At 41.4% G+C, this 25,477-nt stretch overlaps 1 non-coding gene and 1 pseudogene across 1 annotated transcript; one reads left to right on the top strand and one right to left on the bottom strand.

The window, feature by feature from the left end:
- The window catches only part of LOC122925592, a 32,279-nt pseudogene extending 8,303 nt beyond the window's left edge, over positions 1 to 23,976 (bottom strand).
- A 1,323-nt stretch (positions 23,977 to 25,299) lies between these two features.
- On the top strand, positions 25,300 to 25,381 carry TRNAS-AGA. The gene has a single exon. It is a non-coding gene; the product is annotated as a tRNA-Ser (tRNA).
- Positions 25,382 to 25,477: the final 96 nt, after the last annotated feature.

Raw genomic sequence — 25,477 nt, 5'->3', positions numbered from 1 at the left:
GAAGACTGGCCAGAACTGTTGACCGATGAAAAATAGAACTGCTGGTAACAAGAACCTGTTACATACAAGCATCAACCAAGGTAACCCAAAAATCCAGGATATTCACTTTACAGGTAATAGTAATATAAAATGTATTTTCACAAATGCCAGAAGTCTAGCAAGCAAAATGGGGGAGCTGGAGGCTATAGTACTAGAAGAACACCTACTGTAGATGTAGTTGGTGTGGCTGAGACATGGCTGGACTCTTCACATGACTAGACTGTTAATATTGAGGGTTTTTACACTATTTAAGAAAGACCTGGTCAATAGAAAAGGTGGCGGCGGGTGCCTGTCTGTGAGGAGTGATCTGAAGACAAGTGTGAAAGAGGCAATTGTGGGTGCGGATGGTGAGGATGTGGAAACCTTATGGGTGGAAGTTCAAAGGGATATAAATACTGAAAAAATAATATTTTTTTTTTTTATTTGATTATCTTTATTAATTGATATATCAGAACATTACAAATAGAAAAAAGGATACAATTCCCCCCCAACCCCAATTCCCTAAAACCCTCCCCTCCCCCCCTACCTGTGGTGCGTCAAAATAAAACCTTTATAAATAAAGAAATTAAGCACGACTAATCAAGTCCTCCAACCACGCCATATCTTGATCCACTTCTCCTCAGCTTCCCTCTGTTTATACATAATTTTCTCATAATTTTTTACCTTAACAATTAGATTTATCCATGTATTTATATCTGGAGTGAATCGAGCAAACCAGGTCCGACTGACCAACACTCTGGCCAACATCAGTATCCTACTCAGGAGGATCTTTTGATACTTGTGATTATTTAGTTTGGAAAGATCATTAAGCACGAATACTTGTAGTTCAAAAGGGATTCGTATTTTTAGTTTATACATAATACAATTATTTATAGTATTCCAGTAGTTTATGAGTTCTGGACAAGTCCATATCATATGAAGAAAGTCCGCTCCTGCAGTGTCACATTTAGGGCAGTTGGACGTGTCTCTTAACCCGCATTTATTCATCCATATAGGAGTGATATATAATCTATGGCAAATATAAAATTGTATTAAAACATGGTTGAAGTTCTGGGATAGTGAGCCTAGGTTCCCAAAAATATTCTCCCACCCTTCTATTTGTAGATTCGGACAATCCACCTCCCACGCTTTTTGTCCTGGTAACTGTATATCACTAAACCGTGCCTTAAGTAGTAACTTATATATATTTGAGATTTTTATTCTAGACAGTGTACCCCCTACCCAATCATTCAAAAATGATGAATTATCTATATCCAACACCAGTTTATCATCCAAACTGGATAGTACTGAGCGCAATTGAAAATACCTAAACCATGAAAAGTTTTCTATATTATGTGTCATCTCTATAAATGGTTTAATTTCTCTATCTTTAACTACCTGTGAAATATACAGAATTTTATTCTTCTGCCAAAATGTGTTGCCTGCAATATCATCTAGCCTTTGTAAATACAGATTATGCCAGAGAGGCGTAAATGTAAGTGAACCCTTAACCTTCAACTATGTCCTAGTTGTAGCCCACACTTTCAGGAGTAATTTTATAGTCTCTCTGTAGCCACGCTCATAGCTCTTCAATAGCCCAGATTCCAGCAAGGTAAAAATATTATTGTGGGCGTGGCTAGTTACCAACTTCCCCAGCAGTGCACTGTTCTCTGATTCATAGCACATCAATAACTGGGCTGCAATAAAATACCCTTTAAAGTAAGGGAGATTTAAACCCCCGCACTCCACTGATTTATACAAATATTCCAGCTTTATTCGAACTCGCTTTCTTCCCCATATTAAATCATTAATTATTCTTTCCATGAGTTTAAAATATTTATCTTGTATCCAAATAGGTGTATTCCTGAGCACATAAAGAAATTGTGGTAATATCACCATTTTAACTAGTGAAACTCGGTCAGCTCTGGATAGAGGAAGTCTCAGCCAGATCCCTATTTTAGCTCTACTCCTTACCATTATGGGGATCAAATTAAGTTGTACAAAATTTTCAACCCGGGGTGATATAGTCAAACCCAAGTATTGAAAAGTGTCAACAATATCTAACTGTGTCACAAGAACCTCTTTCTGTGGCAGGGGGTCTATTGGCATCAAACTGGTCTTGGCCCAGTTTATAAGAAGACCAGACACCTCACCAAATGCTTTAACCATTTGAATAATCCTAGGAAGAGTAATTTCCGTGTGATCTATAAAAAAAAGAACATCATCCGCATATAAGGAGATACGGTCTTGTGATCCTAGCGTACCAAATCCTTTAATCTGATCGTCCTGCCTGATGGCCATCGCAAGGGGTTCGATATAAATATCGAATAACAAGGGGGATAATGGACAGCCCTGCCGCGTGCCTCTATTTAAATCAATACTACTACTCAGGATTCCATTAAGACTCAATTTTGCCCTTGGAGATCTATACAATAACTTAAGAGTACGTATAAACTTTTCCCCAAAGCCCATCCTTGCCAGAACCTTCCAGAGGAAGCGCCACTCCACCCTGTCAAAGGCCTTAGAGGCATCCAATGACAGGATGGAGCGAGCGGTCCCCCCAGGGGCCTGAATATTAGAAAAAAGCCGATGTAAATTATGATGTGTGCCCTTGTTCTGAATAAAGCCACTCTGATCCGGATGGACAATAGAGGAAATTACCCTAGAAAGCCTTGTAGCCAGGACCCTCGCAAGAAGCTTTACATCTGCATTAAGCAGTGAGATTGGTCTATAAGATTCTAAATCTAAAGGGTCCTTGCCTTTTTTTGGAATTAATATTATTACAGCTTCCATCATTGAATCTGGCAACTTCCCATCCTCCATTGATTCAGAAAAGACCTCCAACAGTCTCGGGAAAATACAATCCCTATATTTACTATAGAATTCATATGGGAGCCCATCTGAACCAGGAGTGGAATTGGCTGAGCATAATTTAATAGCTCCCTCAAGTTCCTGAATTGAAACCTCTAGTTCAAGTGCTTTCTTTTGCGTCTCAGTAATAGTTGGAAAGATGATCCTGTCAAGATAGAAATCTATCTTATCATCTGTGATCTTGGATTCAGCTTTATACAAATCAAGGAAATAGTCAACCGGACCCTGTCTAGTGACCATCCTACCATCAATCAATCGAACCTTATCTATATATTTTTTGGATTGTTGGCTTGAAATTACTCTGGACAAAAATTTACCAGGACGCCCTGACTCCGTAAAGTATTTTTGCCCTTTAAAAAAAAGGCTCTGTTGGGCCTTGTCCAATAAAAAATTAGAGTATATTTGCGTGGCTCTTTGCATATTTTCCCTATTCTCCTCCGTCTTATTCATATAAAAGGATTCTGTCGCCAGTGCTACACGTTCTTCTAGATTTTTCAGTTTTTTTCCCGTACTCCTTTCTAAGGTTCGCGATGTTACTAACCATCAATCCCCTCATATACGCCTTAAAAGTATCCCATACCACTTGAATTTTTGCTGAGCCATAGTTATTATCCCAGAATCGGCCAATTTCATTTTGGATTATTTCATGTGTCTTTATAACCGATAGCCAGTAAGGATTTAGTCTAAAAGGAGGTTTTGGTGTGTATCTTTCCTGAGATAAGCAGAGTTCAAGTAGTAATGGAGAGTGATCCGATATTGACCTCGTTTCATATTTCATTCGCTTTACCAATTTCACATGTTTACTACTTATCAATGCAAGATCTATTCTAGACATCGATTTACCTGCTTTACTAAAACATGAAAAAGCCCTTTTCCCCTGTCCTAGATATTCCCAAGCATCTTCAAAACCAGCCTCCAGGCAAAACCGTGCCAGGGGAGACCCCTGGACCGGACTATCACTCCTGACACTCGTAGAGACCCTATCACGTACAGGATCAATGACACAGTTGAAATCGCCAATAATCAGTGTTGGACACTCTGGGCATTTATCCATAAATAATACCAAAGAATTAAGAACCGAAAAGGAGAATGGCGGTGGAATATAGACAAAGGCCAAAATACATATCTTCCCCCTTAACCTACAATATAAAAAAATAAATCTCCCCTGTTGGTCGACAGAGGATGCCTCACAAACGAAGTCAATAAGTCTATGTATCAAGACAGTAACACCTCTCGAGTAATTAGAGAAAGTAGAATGATAAGTGTGCGCAGCCCATCCCCTGTCGACCACCCTAGAGGTCTCCTCGGTGAGGTGGGTTTCTAGCAGGCATACTATTGCTGGTAAGTGGACCTGAGTCAAGTCAAAAAACGCTTGTCTTTTTCCTCTATCCCCCAAACCACGTATGTTCCAGGCAATAATTCTAGTCAGCATTATCAACAACGGTTAAATGGGAAAAGAGGAGAGAGTAAAAAAAAAAAAAAAAAGACATGTATATTTTGACGCACCACAGCCCAACCCCCACCCCCCCCCCCCACCCCCCATACAGGTAATCCACCACGTATTGTAGTAGATTTCTCTCCTATGACCATCCCTCCCGCACTCCCCCCACTCGGCCACCCCCATTAGGAAGCGAAGAAAAAAGAATTTTAGGGGTATAGGCCCCTTATAACAATTATTATTCCCGCCACATCATAAGACAATTAAATCATAAATTATTTCGATCGAGCCAATCCACGGCTTCTTCCGAGGTGTCAAAAAAAAGAGTTTTATCATTGAAAATAATCCGCAATTTTGCTGGGAATATAAGAGAATATTTAATATCCCTTTCTCTTAGCCTCTTTTTGACAGTCATAAATGTGCGTCTCTTTTCTTGTATATCTTTTGAGAAATCTGAAAAAAAGGCCAATCTGTTCCCATTGTATACAACCGGTGAGCATTCCCTCGCCCTTCTCAAAAGGATATCTTTATCCCCTGTGGTCAATAACTTAACAAGAAATGTCCGAGGTTGTCTCCCTGGAATTGGTTTCCCCCCTGGGACCCGATGAGCTCTTTCTATCATAAAAAAAGGGGAAAACGAATCTTTCCCAAAGTTCTCAAAAATTAACTTCTGTATGAATTGGATTGAGTTCTTCTCTTCCACACCCTCTGGAATCCCTATTATTCTCACGTTGTATCTTCGTGACCTATCCTCAAGGTCCGCCACCTTTTTCTTCAGAAGGTTATACTCTAGTTTAAATGTGGAGACTTCGGTATTTATTTTTTTGGATTCATTCTGTATCAGGGCAACGGAGCTCTCGAGGTTGTTAACTCTGTCTCGGATTTTTGACAAATCGTCTTTTATTAGTCCCACATCAACTTGGATAAACCCAAGTTGGGTTGTAACAGCCTGTATTAAATCCCCATTTTGTTTGACCGCTAGCAGTATTTCTTCTAACGGAGAGGAGTTGTCGTTAGGGATAACTTCCCCCATTATACCATCTTCCTCTTCGGGGTATCTAGAGGCTTTTTGTGGTTCTAACTCAGTCATCTCTGAGTCGTCATTTTTTTTTGTGACAAGTTCCTTTTGTCCGCCCCTCGTATTAACCCTCAGAGACCTCAGAAACTGGTCTATTTTTGTTGTTTCAAAAGTTTTGGACCCCAGTTTCTGGCTTGAGAGGTCAGCCGAGCGCCTACTAGCTTTTGGAGCCATGCCCTGTTCCTGTACTCTTTTTTTTTTCTTTTCTTTTTTTTTTTTTTTCCTTTTTTCCGCCTCTTTCTCTCCTTTTATATTTGTATCTCTTCTTCTTCCTTTTTTTTTTTTTTTTTTCTTCCTTCTTTCTCTCCTCTCCCTCCTTCCCCCCTTCCCTTTTTTTTTTTGTGTTCCTCTCCCCTTATGTTTTTTTTTTTTTTTCCTTTCTGTTTTTTATTTCCTCTTATTTATGCTCTTTCTCCCCTTTTTTTTTTCCTTCCTCTTTTTTTCCACTTTCCGCTTTATATTTTATACTTTATAGTTTGCTTCTTTTATGTTTATAGCCACCTCACTTTTTTCAAATGTGTTTTAGGATGGTAAAAGTAGTTTTTTTATTGGTAAGTATCATCCAAGGAAGAGGACATCTGGGGGAAAAAAGAAAAAAAAAAAAGGAGCAATCTCACCGGTTTTCAACCCTCCCCCCACCAGCCAAGGATTGGAAGTCCTGAGGGGCACCAACAGCAAAAAATGAAGAAACCACAGTCTCCAACAGCCTGTCAAAGTAAAGTTTGTACGGTTGATCCCGGCAGTACAAAGGAAGAGGGGAGAATGGTGAACAAAATCTAGAGGCACAGGGAGGGGTTCAAATATATCAAGAAGATCATACAAGCCCCCTGAAGAATCCTCCAGCAGCCCGTCAATCTTCCGCACAGGATTAGTCACAATCACAGGGAGGTTAGATTAGATCATACAAACCCCCTGCAGAATCCTCCAGCAACTCGTCAAACTCCACACAGGATTAATCACAATCACAGGGAGGTTAGTCACAACGGCAACAAGGAGGAGGGGGAACAAATCGGTGAAAACTGAAGGCACGAGGAAGAGGTCAGATACATGTCGGACGATCAACTTGGTGTAATCTATAGACCCACTAACATCACAGAGGAGATAGAAAGGCAACTGTATAACCAAATAGAGCGGGCTGCACAGGCTGGCACAGTAGTCATAATGGGAGATTTTACCTTCCCAGACATTGACTGGGGTCATGGTTCTGCCTCAACCGCAAATGGGAGAAGATTCCTCAACTTGCTGCAGGACTACTTTATGGGGCAGTTTGTAGAAGCTCCTACTAGGGGCGATGCTCTGTTGCATCTGGTAATTTCTAATGATGCAGAGTTTGTTGGAAATGTTACTGTTCGAGAAACACTAGGAAATAGTGACCACAATATAATTATATTCCCCCTAAACTATAAGAAGAAATCTCTGTCAGGCAGAGCAAAGACACTGAATTTTAAAAAGGCTAATTTCCTTGGGTTGAGGGCAGCATTTCAGGGCATAGACTGGGAGCAGCTACTGTCACATAATAATACTGAGGATAAATGGGAGAGCTTTAAATCTACATTGAGTAATTGCACAAAAAAATGTATTCCTTTAGGTAACAAGTATAAACGGCTAAAATTAAACCCCCCATGGCTTACAGCTACTGTAAAAAGGGCAATAAAAGACAAAAAGGGCATTTAAAAAATACAAATCTGAGGGGTTAGCTGGAGCGTTTGAAGATTACAAATCTGTAAAAAGGAGATAAAATTTGCAAAAATACTAAACGAACAGCAGATAGCAAACGAGAGCAAAACAAATGCCCAAAAATTATTTAAATATATAATGCTAAAAAACCAAGGTCTGAGCAGGTAGGTCCCCTAAATAATGGTAAATGGGGGTTATTCACTGAAGATATGGAAAAGGCAGAGTTACTAAATGTTTTTTTTAGCTCTGTATATGCAAAAGAAGAGAAAGGAGCTGATATATGTGGTGCTGGGGCTGTTAGTACATCCAGTAATAGGTCTGCGACCCCTAACTGCTTGAACAAAAAATATCAAAGTGATTGGGGGTTCTAAAAACTGAAAACAAAAAAAGTTTATTATTATTACACAAAACTAGAAGTAGGTGAATATAAAATCCAACTTTAATAAGCGACACATCCAATTGCTTGGATAGCAACTACCACAGGGAATCTATTTGCTGCTAGCAAGGAAGCACAAAATAAATGACCCCCAAAAGCTACATCCCTCGGGTAGGTATAGGCACTGGACTGTGCACTAATGCTGATAGGTGGGTGTGCAGCTGTCCCAGACGCAGCTGATCAAACACCTAAGACCTCTATCAGAATAAGAGCAATTATACTGGAAAATGCTATGGATAAAAAGTGCTCTCTTTGTCTCTTATTTAGAACTAGGGCATTGGAAATGTAACCACTCTTGCTACCAATAAGACAGCTGACCACGGCTATCATAGCGCCGGAGCACTGCCCCTGTGAGAAAGGGGTTGCACGTTATAAATGCCCATCGATACTTGGACTCTGCTCTTGTTCTAAGCTCACATTTTTGGCTGCTGGTGAGGCATCACAAAATGATGCAGAAACGTGTAGAGCTGCTAGGTATTTTAGGCATGTAGCATGTTTAGGGCGATGAGGGCAAATAGTTAAAACATATAGCATTAACTCTGAGAGACGCTTTGGGGATATGTCATCAGCTCTCTTATTGGCAGCAAGAGTCGTTACATTTCCAATGCTCTAGTTGTAGATCCAGGCAATCTGTATGCAAATGGTCACCATTTGTAGACGGATCCGGATGCGAATCCGTCTCTTTTAATGCATTGCAATACCAGATCTGTCTCTCCGGTTGTCATCCAGAAAAATTGATCCGGAACACTTGGGTCCGGATCTGGCATTAATGCTTTTTTTAATGTAAAATAATGCCGGATCCGGAATTCCGGCAAGTGTTCTTGAATTTTGGACGTAGATAAGTTAAATAAGGTAAATGTGAACAAGTCTCCGGGTCTCCGGGTCCAGATGGATTACACCCAAGAGTGCTTAAAGAGCTCAGTTCAGTCATTGCTGTGCCCCTGTTTATAATGTTTAAAGATTGTCTAGGTACTGGTATGGTGCCAGGTGATTGGTGCAAGGCAAATGTGGTGCCCATATTGAAAAAAGGATCAAGGTCCTCCACAGGTAATTATAGACCAGTTAGTAACTTATGTTGTGGGAAAAATGTTTGAAGGACTCTTAAGGGACTATATACAGGAGTATGTGACTGTAAATAATATTATAAGGGATAACCAGCATGGGTTTACCAAGGACAGAAGTTGTCAGACTAACCTGATTTGTTTTCATGAGGAGGTGAGTAGTAGCCCGGACAGAGAGTAGGCTGTGGATGGTTTTCAGATTGGTGGGGGTCTGACACTTGGAACCCTTACTCATCAGCTGTGAACTGGAAACAAAACAATGGACAGAAGCAAAAGTCTCTGTCCACTGTGTAATTACCTTTTTGGCATACTGCAACTCGGCTCCCATTCAAGTGTCATATTCCCATCGATCTGATTTTGATGGCCTGGCGATAGGTCATCAATAGAGATGGCCTTGCGGTTCGCCCCGGCGGTCGTTTTGTGGCGAACTTTGCATGTTCTTGATTCGCTGAACATGCGAACATATGGAGAAATTAGCTCCCGCCATATTCTTTTACATTGTGAAGAACTCTGACCCATGACACATCCATCAGGTGGTACAGGACAGCCAATTGAGACATTTCAGCGCATGGACATACCCCCTACCTTATAAATAAACCGGATCTTGTCGCCATTTTACATTCTGTGTTTTGCCAGTGTAGGGAGAGGTTGCTGTGTGGAGCAGGGACAGACTGTTAGGGACACCAAACGTTAGCTAATAGGGCCACAAAAGTCATTTTAATGACTAGTATAGGTGTGCTATCGATAGGTGTGAGGGGTGCGATATACTTATAATATACTTTTATAATGAGTCAAAAACACATAAAACTATATAGTGATCACCTGGAAATCAGGGGCCTAGGGGCTAGGGGCTTACTAGGGCCATTTTTATTTAGGGTAAGGTTCCGGACGGGGTCGCTCTTATCAGGGCGGGTGGTCTGTGGTTAGGCTATCAGGACCAAAATAGCACCCCCCTGTAGGGCAACATGTCCAATTCTTGTCCACAATTGCAGACAAGATTAGGCATTTTCTATTATAGTGCTGGCGATGCGCAGTCCGCAAATTGCGGAATGCACATTGCCGGTGTCCGTGTTTTGCGAATCCGCAAAACACTTACGGACGTGTGAATGGACCCTCATAGTAACATTATTAAAGGTTACGTTTTATCTTTATGTATATTCTAATGGATTGCCTTCCGTGTACAATGTTATAATATACTTTCTATGTTAGACAGTATATTATAGTGCATTTGTATAGTGTGGCAGTTGTGTGCGGTTCTGCTGCACTACTGCAGGTATATAGAGGGATAAGCGTTATTGGAACAAATAATTTCTACTGGTGTGATATACCAGTCGTCCCCCCCAAAAACTGATTGACGCGGGGTGTTATATACCAGTATACTTTCTTTATAGTGCATTTGAGTACTGTATAGTACATTTGCGCATGCGCAAATGCGAAAATTATATTGCCGATATTTCGCATTGAATTTTTTTTTATGGAGATCGCAAATTCGAATAATACATCTGGTATGTCACTGTCCATGTTGTGGGACTATTTGTGCACTTCTTGTAATTATTTCTTGGCTGCAAATATGAGCTGAAGGTTTTTCAGGTTCGCCTGCCATTAAAATGAATGGGACCATTTGATCGCGTTCGCGAACCGTCCCAGCAGATGTTTGTCCATCACTAGTCATCAATACCTACAGGCTGGAAAACCCCTTTAAAAGTAGATTAATGAAAGTCCACCTCTCTACACACCTTCCAATTAGCTGATTGAAGGGATCTCAGTACTCACTGGAGCACAGTGGTTCCTTCAATCAGTTGATCAATAGGAGTGCTATAAATTGACCTTCCAGGCCTCCACATATCTGTTATTAATAGCTTATCACTGACAATTCTTATCATCTAATAGGAGGGAAAAATTGAGTCATGGGATGCCCCATAGTACTCCAGGTGTCAGGGGCATTGGTGCATTGTGTTGGTGTTATTCAGTGTTATGAGAGGGACCCCACTGGAATTTCTGCTGTAAGTCCCTTTCTAATCTATGTACAGTTCATTCTGAAATGAAAACTCTCACAACCACCACAAGCATAGTATGACTATAATTTAAAATATGGTGATACCTCCCAAGGATGGTAAGTCAAGGGCTCCATGCAGTTTTCCAGTGTATCTAAACAATCTTTTCGTCTACGAGTGATGATATCATCCAATGCCCATGCCAAACTATATACTGCAATGTAGACACTGTAAGTGACCCTTAGGACGCTGACACTGTTGAAGGTGTTTGCAGGAATTTCCTGACCTGTGCATCTTCTGGTGCTATTGGATAAAACAGTTCCTGGTGTTTCCCATTTACAGCCAAAACTTTCTTCCCAAAATTCCTTTAGATAGACATCATCTGGGGTCTTCATGGGGTTTGAAGCTCTAAGAAACTGTCCAAATCCAGGAATCTGTCCACTGCATAATGCAAATCCAATAGTTCCCTGAAGTATTCTCCAGTACTTTTCTTTTGAAACCAGTCCTGATGTTGACCATGACTCACTAGCTATCCAAATCTTTCCTGTAATGTTACGTCTTAGAAGTTCCTCCACTACTGGGAGAAGATTGGACCCACTAGAGAAGACAACAATAGCGACAGCATTCGAGTCTGCAATAACATTCGAAAGGTGTGGAGCATTTCGATCAGATCTGCTAGTGAGGATGTACTCTGTGAAAGCAACACAAGCCCCAGACCTGAGAATCTCTCTCTTTGTGGCCCTAATACCCTCCAGCCCATAGTCAGTGTCCTCAGCCATCAGTCCTACCCAAGTCCAGCCGAAATAGGCCACAAGCTGTGCAAGTCCATGTGACTGAAAGGTATCACTAGGAACAGTCCTGAAGAAGGAAGGGAACTGTGTCTTATCACTTAAGACAGAGCTTGTAGAAAAATAACTTATCTGCAAGGTAATGGAGAGATTATTGATATTAGACAAGACCACACAGACTCCAAATTGTACCCATTTCTTTCCAGGACTTGTGACCCTGCTGTAGCCTAATCTAGTATGTCCAATGCAGGTTGCTTTCTCCAAGACTTGGGTTGGCCTTTCATAGATCTTGAAACCTGATGGATCTAGTATTTTTTTTTAGAGTTCTGATGTGTATTCTGTAGATGGCTTTCATGCTCTAGGACAGGTAATGGCACATTATAATTTCCAGGGCGTCCCCCATGACAGCACATGGAACGATATCCTTATAGGCCTCTGTAGGGACAGGAAGCAAGAGAGTTTAAAAGGCTCCTCCCCACCCCCCTATCCAGTGTTCTTCCTGTACATACAGGGAGTTGCAAGAGAGGCCCTCCTTAGGGCGAAGTAAGAAGATGGAAGTAGCCGCAAGCTACTGGGGCTGGAGCTGGGTAGGGAGGTGTCCGGCCATTCCTCCCAGTTTCCTTACGGCCCTGCTAGTACCTCTTTGAGAGGTTCCCTAGCCTTCCCAGCCTACCTCTTTCCCACATGGCTTCGGTAGCTGGGAACAGAAGCCACTTTCCCTCCGGGGGCTCTGGGTTCGGCAGCGCACATCCTCCTCGCTCCGGGTACAGGAAGTTACGCCGCTCCGCCAGGATCCAAGATGGTGGAGCCAAGCGTTCCATGCTGGAGGAATAGAGTCCCCAAGAAGGAAGGAGGAGCACAGCGGCAGCAGGGGGCAGACCCTTAGGTAAGGTCATATAAAAGGAACCAGCAAGCAGTCAGGCTTGTCTGATGTTCCAGATGGAGTCCCAGATGTCTACCAAGCCTGAATTGGCTGGTGATACCCCTGTGCAGGGCCATGTAAGTTTTTACCAAGCCCTGCTTTATCCTGCTTTATTTTGTTTTTATTGGTGTACACTAGTGCTAAGGGGGAGTTCCTTTGTTTCTTTCTAGGGGGAAAAGGATCCGGGACATAGGTCCCAGATAGAACCTAAAAAGAAAAAAAGAAGTGTATTTTCTTGTGCTAGAAAGTTATAGGAATCATACAAAAAACAGCTGTGCCCTGATTGTATTGCAAAACTTCTGAAGGAGTAACAGCCGCCCTTCCTTTCTGAATTGAGGTCTATGATAAGAGAAGAAGTACAGACTTCAGTTTCCAGCTTGATTCCTCCTCCACCAGTTTCTCCGCCAGTTTCAAAGAAACCTAGAATCCAGCTGTAATCAGATTCAGACAAACAGTACAGGCTTCAGTTTCCAGCTTGATTCCTCCTCCACCAGTTTCTCCGCCAGTTTCAAAGAAACCTTGAATCCAGCTGGAATCAGATTCAGACGAACAGGGCGATAATACTTATTATTTGGACGGGGAGTTAGAAGAAGAAGAGTTAATCTGTCCCTCAGGTTCTTCTGAAGACCAGAAAAAATACCTATTTTCTTTGAAAGATTTGGATTAGTTACCATTGGCGGTAAGTGAAACTATAGAGGTGGAGGAGGTTCAGCAACCCAGAACAATTCAAGACAAGATGTTTGGAGGATTAAAGAGAACCTGTCACCGGGATTTTGTGCAAAGAGCTGAGGACATGAGCTGCTAGATCGCCGCTAGCACATCTGCAATATCCAGTCCCCATAGCTCTGTGTGCTTTTATTGTGTAAATAAACCGATTTGATACATATGCAAATTAACCTGAGATGAGTCCTGTCCCTGACTCATCTCACATACAGGACTCATGTCAGGTTAATTTGCATATGTGTCAAATCGGTTTATTTACACAATAAAAGCACACAGAGCTATGGGGACTGGGTATTGCGGATGTGCTACCGACCATCTAGCAACCCATGTCCTCAGCTCTATACACAAAATCCTGGTGGCGGGTTCCCTTTAAGTGCAAAGAAAAGGAAGCTGTTTCTGGTAAATTCCAATGTGAGAGAGATGATAATGGAGAAGATGCAAAAAAGAAACTTCCATTCCTCGAGAATTCAGAAGTCGTCTTCTATTTAATCCGGAGGACACAAAATTTTGGGAAGAAGTTCCAAAACTAGATGACCAGGTAGCAAAAGTTGCAAAGAAGATGACTATCCCATTTGAAGACTCGTCCCAATTGAAAGTTCCCATGGACCGAAAATCTGATGGTCTGGGAATGTTTAGCGGCAACAATTAATACTAACTAACTGCCACCACATCTGTAGCCAGAGCTATGGGATTATGGCTCAATCAAGTGGAAAACCATGTAAAGCTCAAGATACCTAGAGAAGAAATTATGGATTCTCTGCCTTTGCTAAAAATGGCCACAGCTTTCATGGGTGACGCTTCTGCAGAATCTATCCGTTTTGCCACACGAAGTGGAACACTATCAAATACCGCTAGAAGGGCCTTGTGGCTAAAAACCTGGACAGACGACATAGCTTCTAAAAATAAGTTATGTGCAATACCATTCTCCGGTTCTTACGTATTCGGACCAGTATTGGATACCATTCTGGAAAGAGCGTCTGACAAGAAAAAAGGATTTCCAGAAGAGAAGCCTAAGAAAAGTCAGCCCTTTTGGAGAACAAACAGACAGTCCCAGTACTCATCAAGCAGAGGGAAGGGAAAGTCTGGTAGATGGAGCTACCAGAAAGGAGGCAGAGGAAGAGGGTTCATTCTCAACCCAAACAACACAAATAAACCTGGTAAACAATGACGCCATCCCGGTGAGAGGAAGACTTTGTTTTTTCAGCCAGGAATGGGCTTCCATTACAAAAAAATCCCTGTGTAATCTGAACCATTGAGGAGGGTTACAAACTAGAATTCAAGTCTCTTCCCCCACAGTGTTTTCAGATAACCAATCCTCCCTCAGAAACACTACGGAATCAACTTCTTCTGGATATTCAGTCTCTGTGCAAGATGAAGGCCATTGTCCCAGTACCCTTGCATCAACATTTCAAGGGTCATTCCAAACTGTTCTATGTAAAATAACCAAATAGATCGTTCAGGACAATTATAAACCCCAAATTCCTGAACAAGTGGATCTCCTATCTAAAAAATTCAAGATAGAATCTATTCGGTCAGCCATTCCACTCATCACCACGGCAGCATTTATGTGCACAATAGACTTAAAGGATGCATATTATCATATCCCTATTCATCATCATCAAAAATATCTGAGATTTGCAATACAAGTGAACACATACAGCCACATACATAATTTCTAATTTCAGGGTCTGCCATTCGGAATCTTGTCAGCTCCAAGCATTTTTACAAAACTGATGGTAGAAGTGATGGCTCACCTAAGACAGTACAAAATAATTATAATCCCATACCTGGGCGATTTCTTATTAACAGCCCAATCTCAAAAGATATTGAAATATCAACTTCAATTAACACTAGTTGTGCTGACCAGATTGGGTTGGATTATCAACTTCAACAAATCAGATCTGCGGTTGGAAACCAGAAAGATTTACTTGGTTATACTTCTAGATTCAGTGAAAGGAAGATCCTTTCTACCTATAGGTATACTTCTAGATTCAGTGAAAGGAAGATCCTTTCTACCTATAACCAAACAAAATACCATGATAATAAAATTCCAACTATTCAAAAAGAAGAAAAGTTGCACGATCAGAGAGGCAATGAGGATTCTGGGCATCATGACATCTTGCATACCCATGATTCCCTGGGCCCATTTTCATTCAAAACCATTACAAAATATGATACTATCCCTGTGGGACAAGAGTCAAAAATCTCTAGACAAAAGGATTTTCCTTACCACAGGGGTAAAGAACTCCCTGAACTGGTTAACGCCAGACAACCTAGTGAAGGGAATTCCCTGGAAGCTGGATCCAATGGTGACGGTACCACCAAAGATGCCAGCAAGTTAGGCTGGAGAGCCAAGGTGGAGGATATATATTTTAAAGGAGAATGGTCACCTCAAGAGAGCCTTAAGACCCAATTTAAAAGAACTAACAGCGGTTCTAAAGACTCTGAAACAGGCCGAAAATATCGTAAAAGGGAAACATCTAAATATCTACTCGGACAGCATCACTATGGTGTGTTACCTCAAACATCAGGGGGGAACCAGGAACCCCTTGCTGCAGAGGGTTTCAAATCAAATTTTTCACTGGGCCCAATCAAATGTGTTATCAATCTCAGCCTTACATCTTAGGGGCAGAGAAAACACGACGGCAGATTTCCTGAGCAGGAAGATAGTCGATCTTGGAGAGTGGATGTTAAACACAGAAGTGTTCCAGGAGTTATGTCACCAATGGGGTCAGCCTCAGATAGACCTATTTGCGACCAGAGTAAAGACACAGACAAGATGTTTTTACTTTCTAAATCCCAGAGACAATTCTCTAGAGGTGGACGCAATGTCATAAACATGGAACATAGATTTCGCATATGCTTTGCCTCCAATTACTCTTATTCCGGCAGTATTGAGGAAGATTGGGGAGAGCATGACAAAGGTGCTATTGATTACTATGGCTTGGCCCAAAAGGAGCTGGTACTCGCTCCTCAGAGCAATGTGCATAGAAGAGCCATTGATCCTCCCAAGCAGACAGGATCTCCCTCTAAAACATCCAGATTTGAAAACCTTGAATTTGACGGCCTGGATCCTGAAAGGGAAATGCTAAAAAAGCAAGGTCTTTCGGAAAAAGTAATTGCAACCTTACAAAAGAGTCACAAGCCAGTTACTTCAGCCATATACAGGAAAATCTGGAAAAAAATTGGTTCCTGGTTGTCTTTAGAGCACCCAGATGGTTCCTCACTTACCATTTCTCACATCCTAGACTTCCTGCAGAAAGGGTTTGATTTAGGTTTGAGACCGAGTACATTAAAAGTCCAGGTATCGGCTATTTTGGCGTTCCTAGATATCCCATTAGCTGAACATAGATGGGTGAAGAGATTCTGTAAAGCCGTTTCCAGATTAAGACCCACAGTAAGACAAAATGTCCCAACATGGGACTTAACATTAGTCCTAAACTCCCTTTGTGAACCTCCGTTTGAACCATTAGATGATATCTCATAAAAATATTTGACCTTAAAAGCTGTCATCCTTGTAGCCATTACCTCTTCCTGTAGGATAAGGGAAATCCAAGCTCTCTCTATGAAAGAACCTAATCTAAAAATTCTTGACGATAGAGCAATCTTAAAATTAGACCCAGCCTTTTTACCAAAAGTAGTCTCCTCCTTCCATAAAGAACAGCAAATAATTATTCCGTCCTTTTGTGCTTCCTCAAGAAATGTGAAAGAGGAACGTTTCCATTGCTTAGATGTATGGAGGACGATAGTTAAATGTCTCCAGTCAACAGAATCTTGAAGACAGGATTCTAATTAGCATGGAGGGAAAAATAAAGGCCAGAAAGTTACTAAACAAAACTTGGCTAGATGGATTAAAGATACAATTCGAGAGGCATACTCTTTACAAAAAAAGTACTGTCAGGGCTTTGGCAACATCGTGGACAGAGAAAGCTAATGCCACGATAGATCAAATCTGTAGAGCAGCTACATGGACAAATTATAATACCTTTTGCAAACATTACCATTTGGACCGCCTCACCAATCAGAACTTAGTGTTTGGACGAAAAGGTCCTTCAAGCAGTGGTCCCCCCTAACCCCCCTAAAAAATTGAAGTGATTGGGTATTTTTCCCATCTGCTGTCCCCCCCCCCCCCCAAAAAAAAATAAAAAAAAATTTTTTATTTTTTTTATTCTGTTGTAGTGATTTATAAGAAACTGGATAGGGGGGTGGGGAGGGGCCTTTTAAACTCTCTTTCTTCCTGTCCCTACAGAGGCCTATAAGGACATCCTCCCATGTGCTGTCATGTTGGACTCCTGGAAAAACAATTACTCGTAAGACTAATTACCGATTTTTTGCTATAAAGGTGAAAATAGCTCAAACATGAAGACATCAGGTCACCTAAGAAGGCACAGAGCTCATCAGTCTAGGGTGAGCCATGATGCAAGTTGGTGATGACCCCTCTCTTAGCCTTTATTGCACATTCTTGAGTGATTCTCCAAAATGACTAAAAACAAAAATATTCAATATTTACCTGTGGGTAACTATACAGTCCTAGAAGTCTGGCCAGTGGTAGTGAGCTGGAAGAGCTGGAGTCCCCAATCACTCCCCCTATTGGTGTAGATTTGCTGTGACATTGGAAGTTAGGTATAGAACTCTGACCACTTCCAGTAAGAAGCCAGTTAGCAACTTCCAGAGTTCTTCCTGGTGATGCACAAGAGTCAGACAGGTGGACTCCTAAGGTTAGGTTGGGGAGAAGATAGTCAGATGTGTTGATCTCTGTAACTGCCAGGAGCAGGGACTGGAGCCACTGGAATGTGAGTTGCACAAACCTGCAGGGAAATAATTCAAGCTGTATTGATAAAGACAGAGACAGGAACTTCAGTGCTACTTGCAAGAATGCATAGAGAATGTAGCACCATGTTATCAAATTAGACATTAATTTATTAACTTGTGTACACCACTTTTGTGGCGTATATCAGTCACAGATTCTGCGACTTTTCCCCACTCACATCACTTTTCTGAAGTGGCAAGAAAAGGGGGCATGGTGTGGTCGGGGAAGGCGGTGGGCTGGTTGGCCCCTCTCATTCTTCATTTTCCACACCAGGTTTTGGCATGGAAAATGGCTTAAATCTATGCCAGCCAGGGAGCTGGTGTAGATTTAAGTCTGTCGTACATCCTACTGGAGGAAGTGCCAAACTTATGTAGAGGCCTGGTTGATCCTGCCAGTAGCATATGCTTTTCAGGGCAGGTGCTCTGGCTGTAGGCAGGGAGAGACCCAGGGATAGAGTAGGGATATACATGTTATTCCCAGAAAACCTGGATCTGGAGTGATGATGGGGATTTAAGACTATACAGTCAGGTCCATAAATATTGGGACATCAACACAATTCTAAAATTTTGGGCTCTATACACCACCACAATGCATTTGAAATGAAACAAACAAGATGTGCTTTAACTGCAGACTGTCAGCATTAATTTGAGGGTATTTACATCCAAATCAGGTCAACAGTTTTCATATGTGCCTCCCACTTGGTAAGGACCCAAAAGTAATGGGACAAAATAATAATCATAAATCAAACTTTCACTTCTTAATACTTGGTTGCAAATCCTTTGCAGTCAATTACAGCCTGAAGTCTGGAACGCATAGACATCACCAGACACTGGGTTTCATCCCTGGTGATGCTCTGCCAGGCCTCTACTGCAACTGTCTTCAGTTTCTGCTTATTCTTGGGGTATTTTCTCTTCAGTTTTGTCTTCAGCAAGTGAAATGCATGGTCCATCAGATTCAGGTCAGGTGATTGACTTGGCCATTGCATAACATTCCACTTCTTTCCCTTAAAAAACTCTTTGGTTGCTTTTGCACTAAGCTTTGGGTCATTGTCCATCTGCACTGTGAAGCACCGTTCAATGAGTTCTGAAGCATTTGGCTGAATATGAGCAGATAATATTGTCCAAAACACTTCAGAATTCATCCTGCTGCTTTTGTCTGCAGTCACATCATCAATAAATACAAGAGAGCCAGTTCCATTGGCAGCCATACATGCCCTCGCCATGACACTACCACCACCATGCATCACTGATGAGGTGGTATGCTTAGGATCATGAGCAGTTCCTTTCCTTCTCCATACTCTTCTCTTCCCATCACTCTGGTACAAGTTGATCTTGGTCTCATCTGTCCATAGGATGTTGTTCCAGAACTGTGAAGGCTTTTTTAGAAAGTCGTTCGGCAAACTCTAATCTGGCCTTCCTGTTTTTGAGGCTCACCAATGATTTACATCTTGTGGTGAACCCTCTGTATTCACTCTGGTGAAGTCTTCTCTTGATTGTTGACTTTGACACACATACACCTACCTCCTGGAGAGTGTTCTTGATCTGGCCAACTGTTGTGAAAGGTGTTTTCTTCACCTGGGAAAGAATTCTTCTTGTTTTCCGTGGTCTTCCGGGTCTTTTGGTGTTGCTGAGCTCACCGGTGCGTTCCTTCTTTTTAAGAATGTTCCAAACAGTTGTTTTGGCCACGCCTAATGTTTTTGCTATCTCTCTGATGGGCTTGTTGTGTTTTTTCATCCTAATGATGGCTTGCTTCACTGATAGTGACAGCTCTTTGGATCTCATCTTGAGAGTTGACAGCAACAGATTCCAACTGCAAATAGCACACTTGAAATGAACTCTGGACCTTTTATCTGCTCCTTGTAATTGGTAAAAAGGGGAATAACACACACCTGGCCATGGAACAGCCGAGAAGACAATTGTCCCATTACTTTTGGTTCCTTAACAAGTGGGAGGCACATATGCAAACTGTTGTAATTCCTACACTGTTCACCTGATTTGGCTGTAAATACCCTCAAATTAAAGCTGACAGTCTGCAGGTAAAGCACATCTTGTTCATTTCATTTCAAATACATTGTGGTGGTGTATAGAGCCAAACATGTTACAATTGTGTCGATGTCCCAATATTTATGGACCTGACTGTATTATTTTTTAGGGGTTTTCGTATGATATATTTTAGTGAGTATTTAATGAAAGCTATATTTTAAAGAAGAGAGGTAAATACTTTAGTTTTTATTTTAAATCTATGACAGCCAGGGAGCTGGTGTAGATTTAAGTCCTTCGTACATCCTACTGGAGGAAGCGCCAAACTTATGTAGAGTCCTGCATCTACACCTAACTTTGGCGCTTCCTGCACAGAGACAGAAAGATCTAAGACCAGCGTGGCATTTCTAAGACCCGCGTGTAAAACGCTGGTCTTAATAAATTACCCCTTAAGACTTTAGAAAAGAAAACTACCAGTTCTTTTGACCCCTAGGTGGAGCTGTAGAAGATTGTACAAGTACCTGAAGGAGAAGAACTGTCTCTCAGACATGTCTTTCTTTTCATAGCACTCCATGTGAACATGCATGGCATTGCAAGTAAAACTTAGATCTTATTCACATGACTATGGTACATCATTTCATACATTTGTTGCAGGCAAAGGCAGACTTAAAACTGACATAAAAATAATAAATGAGAAAACACGTACCTCTCCGAGTCTACGGGGCTATTCACACAACCATTTTGAAAACTCACCACATCCTATTCTGGTCCTTAGCCATTTTCATTGATGGGAGGGAGAAAATGTAACATGTATGTACAGTGCATTTGGAAAGTCTTTAGACCTTTTCACTTTTTTCACATTTTATGTTGCATCCTTGTGCTAAAACAAAAAAAATCAAGTTTCCCCATCATTCTGCACTCAATACCCCACAATGAGAAAATGAAAACAGAATGTTCAAAATCTTGCATTGACATAAGTATTCAGACCCTTTACTCAACTATTCAGAATATTTACTCAGGACTTGGTTGAATCCCCTTTGGCAGTGATTACAGCCTCCAGTCGGTGGACAGCCATTTTCAGGTCTCTCCAGAGATGTTCCATTGGGTTTAAGTTAGGGCTCTGGCTGGACCATTCAAGGACATTCACAGGGTTGTCCATAAGCCACTCCTGTATTGTCTTGGCTTAGGTTCTTTGTCTTGTTGGAAGATGAACCTTCGTCCCAGCCTGAGGTCCAGAGCACTCTGGATCAGATTTTATTAATAATATCTCTGCACTTTGCTCCCTTCTGCTTTTCCCCAACTCTGACCAGTTTCCCTGCCCCCATAGCATGATGCTGCCCTAACCAAGATTTAATTTATGGAAGGTATTGGGCTGGTGATGATCAGTGCTTGGTTTCTTATAGACATGACACTTAGAGTTGAGACCAAAAAGTTCAATCTTGGTTTCATCAGGCCAGAGAATCTTGTTTCTCAGAGTCTGAGATTCCTTTAGATGCTTTTTTGGAAACTCCAGGCGGGAATTCATGTGTCTTTTACTGAGGAGAGGATTCTTTCTGGCCACTTTGTCAAAAAGGCCACATTGCTGGAATTCTGCAGTGATAGTTGACCTTCTGGTTGACTTTCTCCCCTCTGCACACAGGATCTGGAGCTCAGCCAGAGTGACCATTGGTCTCTGGATTAATTAGTTCGGTTGGGTGGCCAGCTCTAGGAAGAGTCCAGGTTGTTCTACACTTATTCAAGGTAGGCATTATAGAGGCTTCTGTGCTCTTGGGAACTTTCAGTGCAGCAGAAATGTTTTGTCCCCTTCTCTAGATCAGTGCCTCTGAGCTCTATAGACAGTTCTTGTGTTCTCATGGCTTAATTTTTGCTCTGATCTGCATTGTCTGCTGTGAGACCTTATATAGACAGAGCTCTGTCTTTCTAAATCATGTCCAATCAACTGAATTTACCACAGGTGACTCCAATAAAGGTGTAGAAACATCTCAAAGGTGACCCAGAGATAATGGGAGGCCACAGAGCTAAATGTCAAACGTCACAACAAAGGGTCTGAATACTTATATTTTTCCTTTTCAATAAATTTTCCAACATTTAAAGAAAATTTATCAGAATTTCTCATTATAAGTGCAGATTGATGGAGGAAAACATGTTATTTTTATTTTTTTTATTTTAGCACAAAGCCTCAACATAACAAAACAGGAAAAAAAGTTAAAAAGTCTGAAGATTTTCTAAATGCGTTGTAAGCTTTGGCAGCGGACAATCGGACATGGTAGTGTGAATAAAGCTCTTACATTGAATCATGAATAATATGTATATGTTTATCACATGCAGACATGAGAGACTTGAAGGAAAGAAGCCAATAATATCTGCAAGGTTAGTATAATTACTTTTTGAACAATTTATTTGAAACATATGATAATGATAATCACTATTAATATATTGAATATATTTTAATACCATTTCTCATTGGAGTGTGCTCCTTTAGAGGTCCTACTTTTCTAATTATGGCTGATGAGGCAAGGCTTCGCTGAAGGGGCATTTGCAAAAATTTTCTTGCCTGTGGTGTTCACCTGTAGAGGTTTGCAAAGTGGGTCTCCTCCAAGCAGCAGGAATGGCACATATTAGATACCCTATAAGTCAATGTCTGGCCCTATAATAGGTCTTGTAGCATGACTGAGGAACTAAGGATAAAAGCCAAACCAGAATTTTCTCCAGACGCCAAGCTCCCCCCCCCCCCTCACTCAGCCAACCAGCACAATGTATAGGTTGGTTAATAGGCCTTTGAGGTGCGATAATGCTAAAGTGGCATAGGGAGTTTTGATAGGCCAGACAATGCTCCACAGGAAAAAAGGGTATGCAAAATAACTCTCTCAACCATACAAGTTAAAATAACTAGCTTGCCACTGTGAGGACCCAGCCAAACAGTCCGTTTCTTCTCAGCTTCCTGTATCTCAAAGAGTCTTAGGTGTAACTAGAAGCTTCTGTAAAAAGTTACATCACCAGTCCCTTCATCAAGCTTACTACCAAGGGATGGTGATGTCTCAAAAGCTTGCTATGTAGCATCATTGCTTCAATACTCTTATTTTGTTTCACCTAATGAGACCACTAAACTAGATGCTTCTGGGCACCAATGAAAAATCTATAAAAGAGTCCTCACCTACCATATAATATTTCAAATACTGGGGACTTCTTAGGCAAGAAGACTAGGTACAATTGCAACATGTCCCCCCTCCCCCCCAAAAATCACAAGGATTTAAATAAATATATAAAATGAATAGCATATGTGATATAAACAAGCATGAAATACTAAATATGTTTCACTCACGTGTTGCAGGTCACAGGTGGTGGTGGGATTTTGAAAGTCAATTCATGGTAGGTCCTATATACATGAACGGGGAATATACCACCAATGATAATGTCTCCATCTCGATATAAGCCAGAAATACTGTTTCCCTGAATTTTGCACCCTTGATCTATCACTTCCCCTCCAGCACCTGAAATCAGGAGACAAGCTAAGAGCAATAAGACTGGAGTCAACCTCTGGTAGAAAAGGGTACCATGCAATAATACCAATGATTTCAAGAGACAGGGTACAAGCATAGCTTTCCAGGAGTGGAAATAAGAAGGAGAATACTATGTATTGATATACCTTGAGAGAAAGCAAAGAAAATGTTAGGAAAACTTAAAAGCTACAACAAAGAGAAGACAGTAATAAAAGTTCAAGGTGTGTAATGGTAAGAGACACAGTGTCTATTACTCTTGATCCCTCACTGTTGCTTGTTAGGTTGTGTTAGCTCTTTTTATATATAGAGCTGCCCACAGGGATAAAATTTTACATTAATTACACACAAATACTTTCCCTGTGCTAGCACAGTCAACAAATACCCTGTGGAGAGTAGATATCTTGGGACCATGATCACCAGCTGGGCTTTCAAACAGGATTTCTTTCAGTTGTTAACCGTCAAGATGGAAATAAATGTGGAAAAGCAAAGGCAAAATCTGAATGTCCCTACCTAAAACCCAATGCATCTAATAGTGGAAATAGATGGAAACATATGGAGAACATCCAAATATGGCGTTTGATACATTTCTGCTTAAAGTAGTTAAAGTGATCATATTTGGCCAATAGAACTTATTACTTCTTTCATTACTTCATTACTTTTCACTCCTTTACCTTTCACCATGCCTGTAGCTGCCCCAGATGCCCACATTCCTGTACTTGCTATGTTGTAAAGTACTCCCCCAAATACTGCACTCTACTCCAGAAATAATAGTGTCTTAACTATAGTTACTCCAAAAGTAATAGTTTTATTGAGTGCACCAGAAGGTTTTCCACACATGAATCTTTCCATTGTGCGCCCTACACAGTAATTTTGTCCCCTTAGTGGTATGAAGACAGTAATATGGTCTAGGGATGGTTAGTTCGCATTGTTTGCCCGCGAACATATGCGGTCTGCCATCTTTTAAAAAAATACGGCGAGGCACAGGTAAGCCCTTAACTGTGCCTGTGCCGCGAGACGGTCTGAAAACAAATGCGGTCACCAGGTGCAGGCAGTTCCGAGAACAGCTCGATGAAGGCACCCGATGGCTGTTCTCGGAACTGCCTGCTCCCGCTGACCGCACTTGTTTTCAGACCGGCTGGCGCACAGGCACAGGAAAAGGCTTACCTGTGCCTGGCCGGACTTGTGAACAAAGATGGCAGCCCGCCAATGCGAACTGGCCATCACTGATAGTGTCCTCTAAATGCCTCCACATAGATGTCTAGGAAAACTTGAGTGCCTTTCCCTGTAAAGCGTTAAACGAGCCCCAATTAGCTACGTAAACACTAATTGGTATTATGGCTGGTTCTATGTATGTACTATTGCTAATGCTATGTCTGTTCCAGAGCCTGTACTGTTAGCGCTTTTATTTTATACAATTGGTAACTAGGAGATTCCTTCCAACAATTGGCTACTCTTACTGGGTAGACGTAAATTATGTAGCCTAAACCAAGCCCTCTCCGCCTTAACTTCCTGGCTCAGCTGCACTAGAATCGGAGGGGGGGAAAACATGGCTCCAGCCCAAGAAAAGAATATAGCGATTTTCTATTTAATTTGTCATGGTCTACAGTTGTGATATAAGATAAAAGAAGAAAATAAAAAAAGGAGATTAAGTTAGGTTTTGTTGGTTGTTCTTTTTTGGGTTTGGAGTCTGTGCTGGGTGTTACTTTAATTGATTAGTAAATTGAGACCTGGTGCAAGACCTCCTTTACCTTCTGTCACTTATCGTAGGAAGATTAACTGAGGCTCTTGGTACCACTTACGAAAGTAATATTTATGTGGCTTTCATTTAAAAGTTTGTCCAATCTCTAGATATTGACTGTCCAATGCAAAAACCGGCGTGGTCTTGCACAAGGAAAGGGGTTTTTGCTCCTTGAAGGCTAGAGGGGCTGTATAGGGGTAGGGTGATTGTCCACTCACCAATGAGGATGCTAGAAGCGAGTGTGACAGAAACTTTGGAGCAAATGTGCTGTGATGGCCGAGTGGTTAAGGTGTTGGACTAGAAATCCAATGGGGTTTCCCCGCACAGGTTCAAATCCTGTTCACAGCGTTGTCTATCTCTGTTTACCCTTTAATAAAATAGGGAGGCATTGTCAAGCTTATACTTGGCACCTTGGCTCCTGGGAGCATATGAGTCTCCTAAAGT

The sequence above is a fragment of the Bufo gargarizans genome, chromosome 2 (assembly GCF_014858855.1).
Source record: "Bufo gargarizans isolate SCDJY-AF-19 chromosome 2, ASM1485885v1, whole genome shotgun sequence".
NCBI lineage: Eukaryota > Metazoa > Chordata > Amphibia > Anura > Bufonidae > Bufo > Bufo gargarizans.
The sequence above is the reverse complement of the archived record's forward strand: the minus strand, read 5'-3'. Positions and strand labels throughout refer to the sequence as shown.